The sequence below is a fragment of the Acanthochromis polyacanthus genome, chromosome 2 (assembly GCF_021347895.1).
Source record: "Acanthochromis polyacanthus isolate Apoly-LR-REF ecotype Palm Island chromosome 2, KAUST_Apoly_ChrSc, whole genome shotgun sequence".
NCBI classification, from domain to species: Eukaryota; Metazoa; Chordata; class Actinopteri; family Pomacentridae; genus Acanthochromis; species Acanthochromis polyacanthus.
Genome location: NC_067114.1, coordinates 8,664,804 through 8,673,741, shown reverse-complemented (window position 1 = coordinate 8,673,741; position 8,938 = coordinate 8,664,804).

Sequence of the window (8,938 nt, the reverse complement as noted above, 5' to 3'; positions counted from 1 at the left end):
TTGCAGTTATTTGACATGCATCACATCTACTCTGGTACTAGAACAAACTTCTTTTCCCTTTTTCCTCTTCTTTTCTGTTGTGATGCACCTAAATATTTGTTTAAACATTTAGACGAATGCAGTTTGTCCTTTTACTTCACATAGATGGCATTTGCCGTCATGAGATTTGTGTTTGATTTTTTTTTTTAAATATTTTTTCTGAAACATGAGATGGCAAATCCCTCGAAGCATTGTTTAAATCTAAGAGACTACGATAGACTTTCTAGGCCTCAGGAAGACGAGACATGAGGACTAGAAGAACCGATCTATTCTGGATCATTGGTCACGATACTAATCAACCCTGAAAGCTACAAGGCAAAACTAAGAGGATTTCTGGGTCATTTATCAGCTTCAAGATCACGGTTAAAAATGTAACCTTGGTTAAAGAACAAGCACTTTATAATCGACATGTAAAAGAAGAAACATAAAGCTCAGTGAGATCCTTAAATGGTTTTAGCCTTTTTCCTTCTAAACATGCTGCGTATTTGAATTTGTGAAACATTTTGCTGGATTTTTGCAAATTCTATTTCAAATGAAAAGCATTTTTATACATGCAACAGCCTGTTTTGAGGACAGATTTCAAAAACACAAGACAAACAAAATACAAATAAAAATGAAGTTGCACATAATCATAATCATGTGACCCTAGAACCCAGTAAATACATAAAAACCAATGCAAGGCTAAGTTTTATAGCAGAAGTTACAATTTGTACCATTATAGTTATGAAAGGATTGAATAGATTTAATTTACACTGAATGTTTTTAACACAAACATCAAACATCAGCATGATTGATAACATTTATTAAAAGTATGTTGCTTTTTTTGGTTATTACAGTTTTTGCAAATTTATTGGAAATGTAACATGAGTTATGCAAACCTTTAAAAAAACAAAAATTTATTCGTCAAGAAATGTAGATCTGGAGAGGTGTATGCAGCGCTTTCACAGCTGAGAAATCAGTGGACCTATTCAATTAGAAGTAAAATAAATAGAAGATTAAGAACACCTTTATGTAATGTACAAACGAGGCAACTATTTAAAAAAGGCTGGAATCTGTGAAAGGGTTTTTCATACAGCAGAAGATAATAAGGTTACTGATGGAAGCAGAAAAAACGTCTAAGGCACTTTTTTCTGGAGCGTTTGATGGCAGCATCTCTGTATGAAGGAGACTCGTAAAAATCAACAGAAAAGTTAATCATGTCGAATATAGAGGAATTCTCTTAAGGAAACCTACATTAAACTGCCAGAGACTTCAGATCAATACAGCCCTCTAAAATGTCTGTGACTGCAAACACAGAGGAGAAACCAACACTGGAATAACTTCAGAGCAGCAGCATGAAAGCCCTGCTTAGTCTTAAAACACATGAAAATAGCTTTTCACAAGCAATTCACAGCCAAACCTGATCGGGCAAAACCACGTCTGTGGGGAAGAAAATCTCAGAATTTGCATATAGATGCACTGGCTTTGAATCCAAATAAGATGTATTGCCAAAGGCACTTCATAATGGCTCGGCAAAATCGTGTGCGTTTGAGGAATAAGTGACCGTTTTTAGTGTAGCACAGAACTGTATCTTGAGAGCAATTTATGCATGAACTGAGAATAACCTTGAAACAGTCTCTTGTGAATCAGATTTGGTAAATTTCCTCCCCCCTTTGTTTCTGTCTGTGGTTATACTTGCCAGAAAAAGGCAGTATTTAGAAAAAAAAAAGCATGTAATTCTACTAAACTTTCAATTTGCAATCAATAAGATGATGCAGCGATCAAGCTTCCTGGTAAACTTCATTTTAAAATTTAGTCAAAATAATCTGTGTTAATGTATCAACAGTAAGTCAGTATCCACCTGATGCATTATGTTGAATTATTTTCTGTAAAAAGAACACGTTGAAGGATGTCTACCCACTCTGTTCTTCACACAGCATGCAGGTCTCATGGATATTTGATTCTATAGACAACTGATTAAAGCTGTTAGTAAAAAAACACACTACAAACAACCCCTTTCAAATGCTTTTAAACAGGCCGGGGGAAATTGGATGTCCTAAATGCCTCTGAATCGTTAACTCTAATTTATAAACAGGGAGAGTCAGCCATGCTTTACATTACATTGTGATCATTTGGCAAATACTGGTGTCCAAAGCAGCTGACAGTAAACGATTTCCAGCCATTCTGAATTCTAAACATCCTTTTCATTGCTTTACATCGAGGAATAGTGTCATCGACTCCTCTGGATGAGAGGCAATCACTTACAAAAGCACGTGTGCATCATAGCAGACCAAAGGATTCACGTTGAACCATATGATCATGCTTTTATAGTAAAATGGCTTCTGGTGAAGTATTTATTTGAGGTGCATCATATTCAAAATGTCACAGACGTAGACACGGAATAAAGGCAGGACCTGAACAAATCCTGTGAAATCCTGAAAAGCAGGTAAAACATATCAATGGACAGTAAGATGGATGTCAGACAGACGTGATTATGTAACTGGGAGAGTTGCAGGTGCTGTCTGAGGTGTTTGTTTGCTATAAGGAGGAGGAATGACAGCTGCGAACCTGTCAGGTCAGGACAAACAAACAGGCAGAAATGCTCTTCCTGGGTCCTGATGGTGACGTAATGCTGTTTGGATGAAGCTATTTTTAGCCAGAAGTTAACTCTGTATAGATTTTAGTATCGGAACTTTGCAGTATTTTGCAGCTACGTTTGCATTAGGGGTTCGGGTATGGTTTAGAAATGTTGTCAGTTTGTTAAATTACATGCATTATTTCACATTAATATCCAAATCTGTAACATTTACTGTTTAAAGATGTTTGCAGTATTGTACTTGGAGTATTCTCGAGGATTTAAAGTATTGGTATAAGCAGTGATCAACGTACTTCATGTATGCTAAACCATTGAGAATAAACACCTGATAGAAAAAGCATGGAGGACTATTTGTTTTTGGCTAACACCAGGGATTGCAAACAAGAGTATTTATCCCATTACTTACACTTTTTACATGTACCCTTAGGCATTATTCATTTTTAGATCCATTCATAGACGTGCAGTGAATACCTGAACATTAATATAAATATATCACTTAAGTGTTGCATTTGCTTCATCTGCTCACAGGATTTTGAATCCCTATAATGCTTAAGATCCCTTTCCAGAGTTTGTTCTATTTGTTTTATTGGACACTAAACTGCTAACTAGAATGGAGTTAGTGGCTTGTGTTAAATTGCTGATTTTCTTATGTACTGTATGTGTGTACTAGTTGATTTTTGGTTTCTTTTTTGTATGCTAAGTCAATTCAAAACGTCCTTCAAACACGACGAACACAAAAGCGGTGCCTGTTAGATTCACAGAGATTATCTGTGATGGAGCCACTTATCTTATTAGAGGAGACTGTTTGACTGCTGCTGTGTAGTTTGGTTTTACATCACACTGACGCAGACACTTCAGTCGGCTCCAGTGTTACCACACCCTCCTCCTCTGTCGCACATTATTGCACTTTATGCAAACTATAGCTGTGTGGCACCGACGTGTCCAGTTTCCTCTCAGGAGACAGTTTTTTTTCATAATCAAAAGAGTTCTTTCTGGATGAAGAATAGAGGACAAACTGCTTTGGCTTCAAACAAAAAACCAAGAAGAGTTTTTTTTTTAATTGAATGTTATTGAATGTGCCTTTCTGTATTTTTGTGTTCTTGCATTCTGCGTAGTCAGTTAGGCTTTAAACGGTGCAGGTTTAGAACAAAGGTTATGTGCTGTATCTGGTCCAGTCTGGAATGACGATAGGGTTGTAAATGCTCACAGGGTCTGAGAATCAGACTAATTCCTGGGTAGATTTCCTGTGGGTCAGACGAAGAAGAATCTGGGGAGCTAATGAAATCACAATGTGAGGGATACCATCCTTAAACGGTGTTCATTTTTGACAGTTTGGTAAATATTTGTGCAATACTTCTGTTACTGAAAATGGAAATGCTCTTTTAAGATGCATTTTACATTTGATTTTTTTGCACAGTTACTTTTTTAAATGTTGAGTACAATCTTTTTAATTCTTCCCCTTACGGTTATTGTTTGATGTACAGAACAAGAAATTCAGCAAAAGAAAAAAAAACACAGACACACAGGAGAAAAGGTCTGTGTTATTTGGTGCAAAACTCCTGTATTTTTAGAAAAGAAAGGAAAAAAGAAGTCAGCAGTGTGGATGTGATGCATTTTGAGATGTGAACTAGCGTGAGTGGTGCATGTCTGTCTTGCAGTGTGACTGAAGTGTAGAGAGCCTCTGCAGATGGCTGTTATGAAAGCTGGTGAAGCCTCTGGCTAGAGGAAGTCACAGGTGTAATGGAGGCAGTGCACACCATCCTGCCCAAATCAATTACCGCTGATGGGAGGGTGTGTGTACATATGCAACTCAGAAGAGGCAGGCGACAGATTTAGCAATATAGTAAATCTTGTTAGAGGCTCTGTTTTCCATAAAAAGTACGCATTTGAATCTATTTCATGCAGTGCTTTTTTTAAACTACAAAAACACTTCATTGACAACAGGCTTAGCATCAACAAGCAGCATAAAAACAATGAATGAACACTGTAATGTGAGGACATTACGTGTTTCTTAATGTACATTTTTCTCACAATTGTAAGTGCTACAGCGACCTATTTTATATAAATACGACTGTGTTTTAGTCAGTTGTCACCCATTATGTCTTTATACCTGTTGACAAATCCTTTAGACATGTATCTGCTCAATACTACGTGCTAGTTTGTCACAAAATGTTTATTGTTCAAATGTTTGTGTCGCTTTGAACAGCCAAATATAGGACACAACCAAAACACTACAGGATTTTATTGTCCATGTCATGTGAGTCAGAATTTTAGTCTACTGTATGTCTAAAACTCTAAAAATGGCTGTGACTTGCTTTTAAATTTCTGGATGATTGCATAATTGCTGAGAAAATATGTTTCTACTAAAAAGCAGAAATTACAAATTGAAACAGTGCAGTTTCTCATAATAGGAGTCAATCGAAATAGGAACAAAGGCTGTAGTTTGGAGATGTTATGAAGCAGTGTGGGATCATGGGAATTGTCTTTATCACCATTGTTTACAAAAATCTTTCTGATGACGCAGAAATCCTGTTTATGTACAAGGTGATATATTAAAGTTTTATTCATGCTGTGTTAAATCATCATTATATTCACATTATATGATTTCATTATAATAAAATACCTGCAAGAATTCTTAGTTTACACGGTGTCAGTTACCATTAGATAAGTCGCCAGCAAATACAGCTGCTGTAGCTAATGTGGGCAGATTCATTGATAAAGCAGCCCACTGCTGTTACTCATGGCTGAAACAGTCATAATGAAATGATAAATAAGTGAGAATTAGAAAAGTAAATTTAGAAAAACAACAGCTTGACTACCCGATAGTTTGCTGCCCGTCTTGTATCATTCAAAGTTGCATCGACTACTGGACTTAAAGTGACACGAGGTCGGGTGACCAAAATGAAACCTTGAATAAAATCACAGATAACTATGAGTTTAAACTTTGCTGGAAGGATCTGGGGTAGCATAAAGTCAGAAAAACACCCAACACTGGTTTAATCAATTTTAGATGTTTTATATGCAGAAATATTACCGGTACACATTATTTTGTCTTATCAGCTGCTATTAAACCATTAAAACTTAACAGTGAATGTTGCACCAATCAGTCACAACATTAAAACCCCCTTCCTAATAGCTCCTGTGGTGCCGCCCAAACGGCACCGATCAATCAGTGTATAAAGACAGAAGACCTTTTGAGGAGTCCGCAGGTGTCTGGCACTGGTATGTTGGCAGTGCATATTTTGGGTACTGCGCAGGTTTATTTCCATGCATCTTGTGGATACTTGATGGGATTTGGAGAGTTTAGAGGCCGGGTCAACACCTCGAGTCGTTTGCTGAGTTTGCCGTGCTGTACTTAAACTGATTTTATTATGGCATGCTGCGAGGCTGCTTGTGTTGGTGAGGGCCGTTGTGTTGGAGGGTATTTTGTGTGAGGTCAAGTGTGTTAAAATAAAGTCAACATGAATGCCGGAATCCAAGGTTTCCCAGCAGGAAATTACTTTTTAATGAGATGAGAGTTGTTATTCACTTCACATGTCACTGCTTTTAATGCTTTGGCTAACTGATGTTTACAAGGTAAGACTAAGTATTGGTGAATGGTGAGAAAAAAATTAATATGTACACCATCCTATTTCTCATTTAGAATTTAACATACAATAAGCCAACTGATCTATTTCAGTCTATGCTGCCGCAAGTCAAAAACCAAACAGAATTTTTTAAAAATTTAGCTTTACTGTCTGCCTCTGTACACATAAAACGGGTATTAAAGCAAAAGTTCACAGGACCAATGTCAAATGTTACAAATTTTACAGGTTCACTTCTTCTATTTTTAGCCTTGTCCTACAGTTTTACATAACTCCCACTTCCAATAAAGTAAGCAAACGCCCACTCACTCTCAGCCATGCAGTAAAACCATATGGGACTTCAGCTCACATTAGCTCAGGACAGCGTGAAACAAACAGGCTGAAAGGCATCAGAGATAACCACCATTCAGCACAGGAAGTGCCTGTCAGCCCCATACAGTAACATACCTAGGTAAATAAAAAGCTTAATGGCCTCGGTGTCAAAGAAACCATCAAAAGAAAAATCAATATATGTGGTGTACAACTGACATGTGTCACCCATTTAGAGTTACACAGAAGAACTAACTGCTAACTACACTGTCAGAAGGTGCTCAGTATTTTTATTGCAGTGTTTAATATTAGGAATGAATCTGATATTAGTTTGAATATATGTGACAGACTGATTTTGAATTTTTAAAGTCGTAAAACTTTTAAAGTTTGTAGTGCACTTCTTGCTGAAAAAGCGATCACTTTGAGAGCGATAGCTGCTGTGCTATCATGCCGTCTTCCTCAAACACAGAAGAACCCCAGCGATAAATATTACAGAACAACCTCTCTGCGTGAGGACAGGCTGCAGTGACAGGAACACTCAACTTAAGTGCAATAGTGAGTTTATTGAGGGGACTCTGGATGAACTGTGCAGGTGTGTGTATTTATAGCAAACAACGTCAGCAGAGGCTCCAGATAGACCCAATGCCAGAGCAGCAGTGTGAATACTCGGCTGAGGCTTGATCTGCCGGGCAGGGGGACATCGCTGGGGCGTCCCTGTGATTATGGTTGAATAATCTAGCTGACATATCTGCAAAGTGTGGGACCAGATGGTGATGGAGCTGTTGTTTCTGGACTCTCAAAGGAGATTCTGCTCTTTTCTACGCAGCACGGGCAGCCAATTACTAACTTTAATCCCGCCAACTTCAAGCTTTTCCAATTTTCCCTGCTTTAAGTTACATATATATTTATGAGCAAGAAATTTAAAAGTGGGAATGCCAGCAAACAGAGAAGCACTTCAATTTCCAGAGGATTGGAAAGCAAATTACGGTTAAGGGCAGCAGACGATTACTTCTCAGTGGCTGCATGAATAACTTCACTATAGCAGAGCCAACGTTAAATGGTGAAAAATTTCATCTCATGACTTCTCAGTGTATTTAAAGCACATTTTTTGGAGTGGTGAACTTAATATATGTTGCTATAATTAAATAGTGGTTATTTTATTTACAGTTATGTGAAAAAATATGAATATTCCATGAAATTCAGTGACTTTGTCAAAATATTTGGACAAGTAAGCATACGTTCCTCTTTGAAAACAGTGCAAACAGACAAAACTGAACACTATCACAAGTAAAGTTAGCTCTTTTAAATCATTTATTCAACAAAAATGTCAACAGATTGTAATATTCCTGTGTGTTGTAAGTCTATACGTTCTATCCAAAAGCTAATACTGTTGTAAATGTGAAATGGCTTTAACTTTCAGTATTTTCTAACATTCAGGCAGAGACTGGCTGTTCGGTATCATCTTACAGATTGGTTTGACTCCCGTGAACCTGTAGTGCTCGTGTCCTGCTGTTGCCCCTGTGGATTTAACATAGCATCGGTCCCAAACCCACCCCTCCCTGTCAGCCCTCTCAGCCATCTCTGCCTTTGCCCTTTCCTCTGTCGAGCCAAAAACAGACACCAGCCACAGGTGGTCTCTGCGCTTTATTGGTTCTGACACACATCTCTTGCCTTAAGAGCTTAGGGAGACAATTAAAAATTCATTAGGACAATGAAACGAGTGCGGATAAAAAATAAATCGGACAAACAACAATACATAACCTTGCTGCGGCTCCAAAGTGCTCTGACCTATCATCTGCAGTGTCTCTTTGCTGGTGGCGTTACTGTGCATGTGTCTGTGCGGTTGTGTTGTGGTGTAGCTATAGAGACACAGAGTCTGTCTAATGTAGAAAACAACTTTGTCCTGGTGTTGCCCTGAAAATCACATAACAGAGGGGTATTTATTCATGCACCACAGCCCTGAAATTCATAATCAGGTCTGCGTTTTGCTACTTTCAGTTGCTTCTTTTGCTCCTTGAAGCAGCCGGTTCTTATCCCGTCACTCCTCCTGGACATTTGACCACATTTAAATGATTCTGACTAACAAATAGACATCACCCATGTTGTTTGTTTACTTGCAAATCAGTCTTTACTGTCTGTCTACAGATAATTCATAAAGAACTGAATCAGTATTTTTCTTGTTTCATTCTACCTGTATTAAAACCACCTTTGATCAAATTTTGGAATATGTTTAGTCACAAACTGTAACTATAGTAATGACTATTTTACATATATTGGTACGACACACGCTTTCTAACACGTCATAGTTGTGGCAGCTTTTTTCCCTACTGAAGTACTTCAGTGTGAGACATGACGCTCTAATGTCTCTGAAGTGGCTGTGAGAGAATAACTGGGTCCCATGTTTTTTAGTCTGCCCCTGAAATCAAACAAA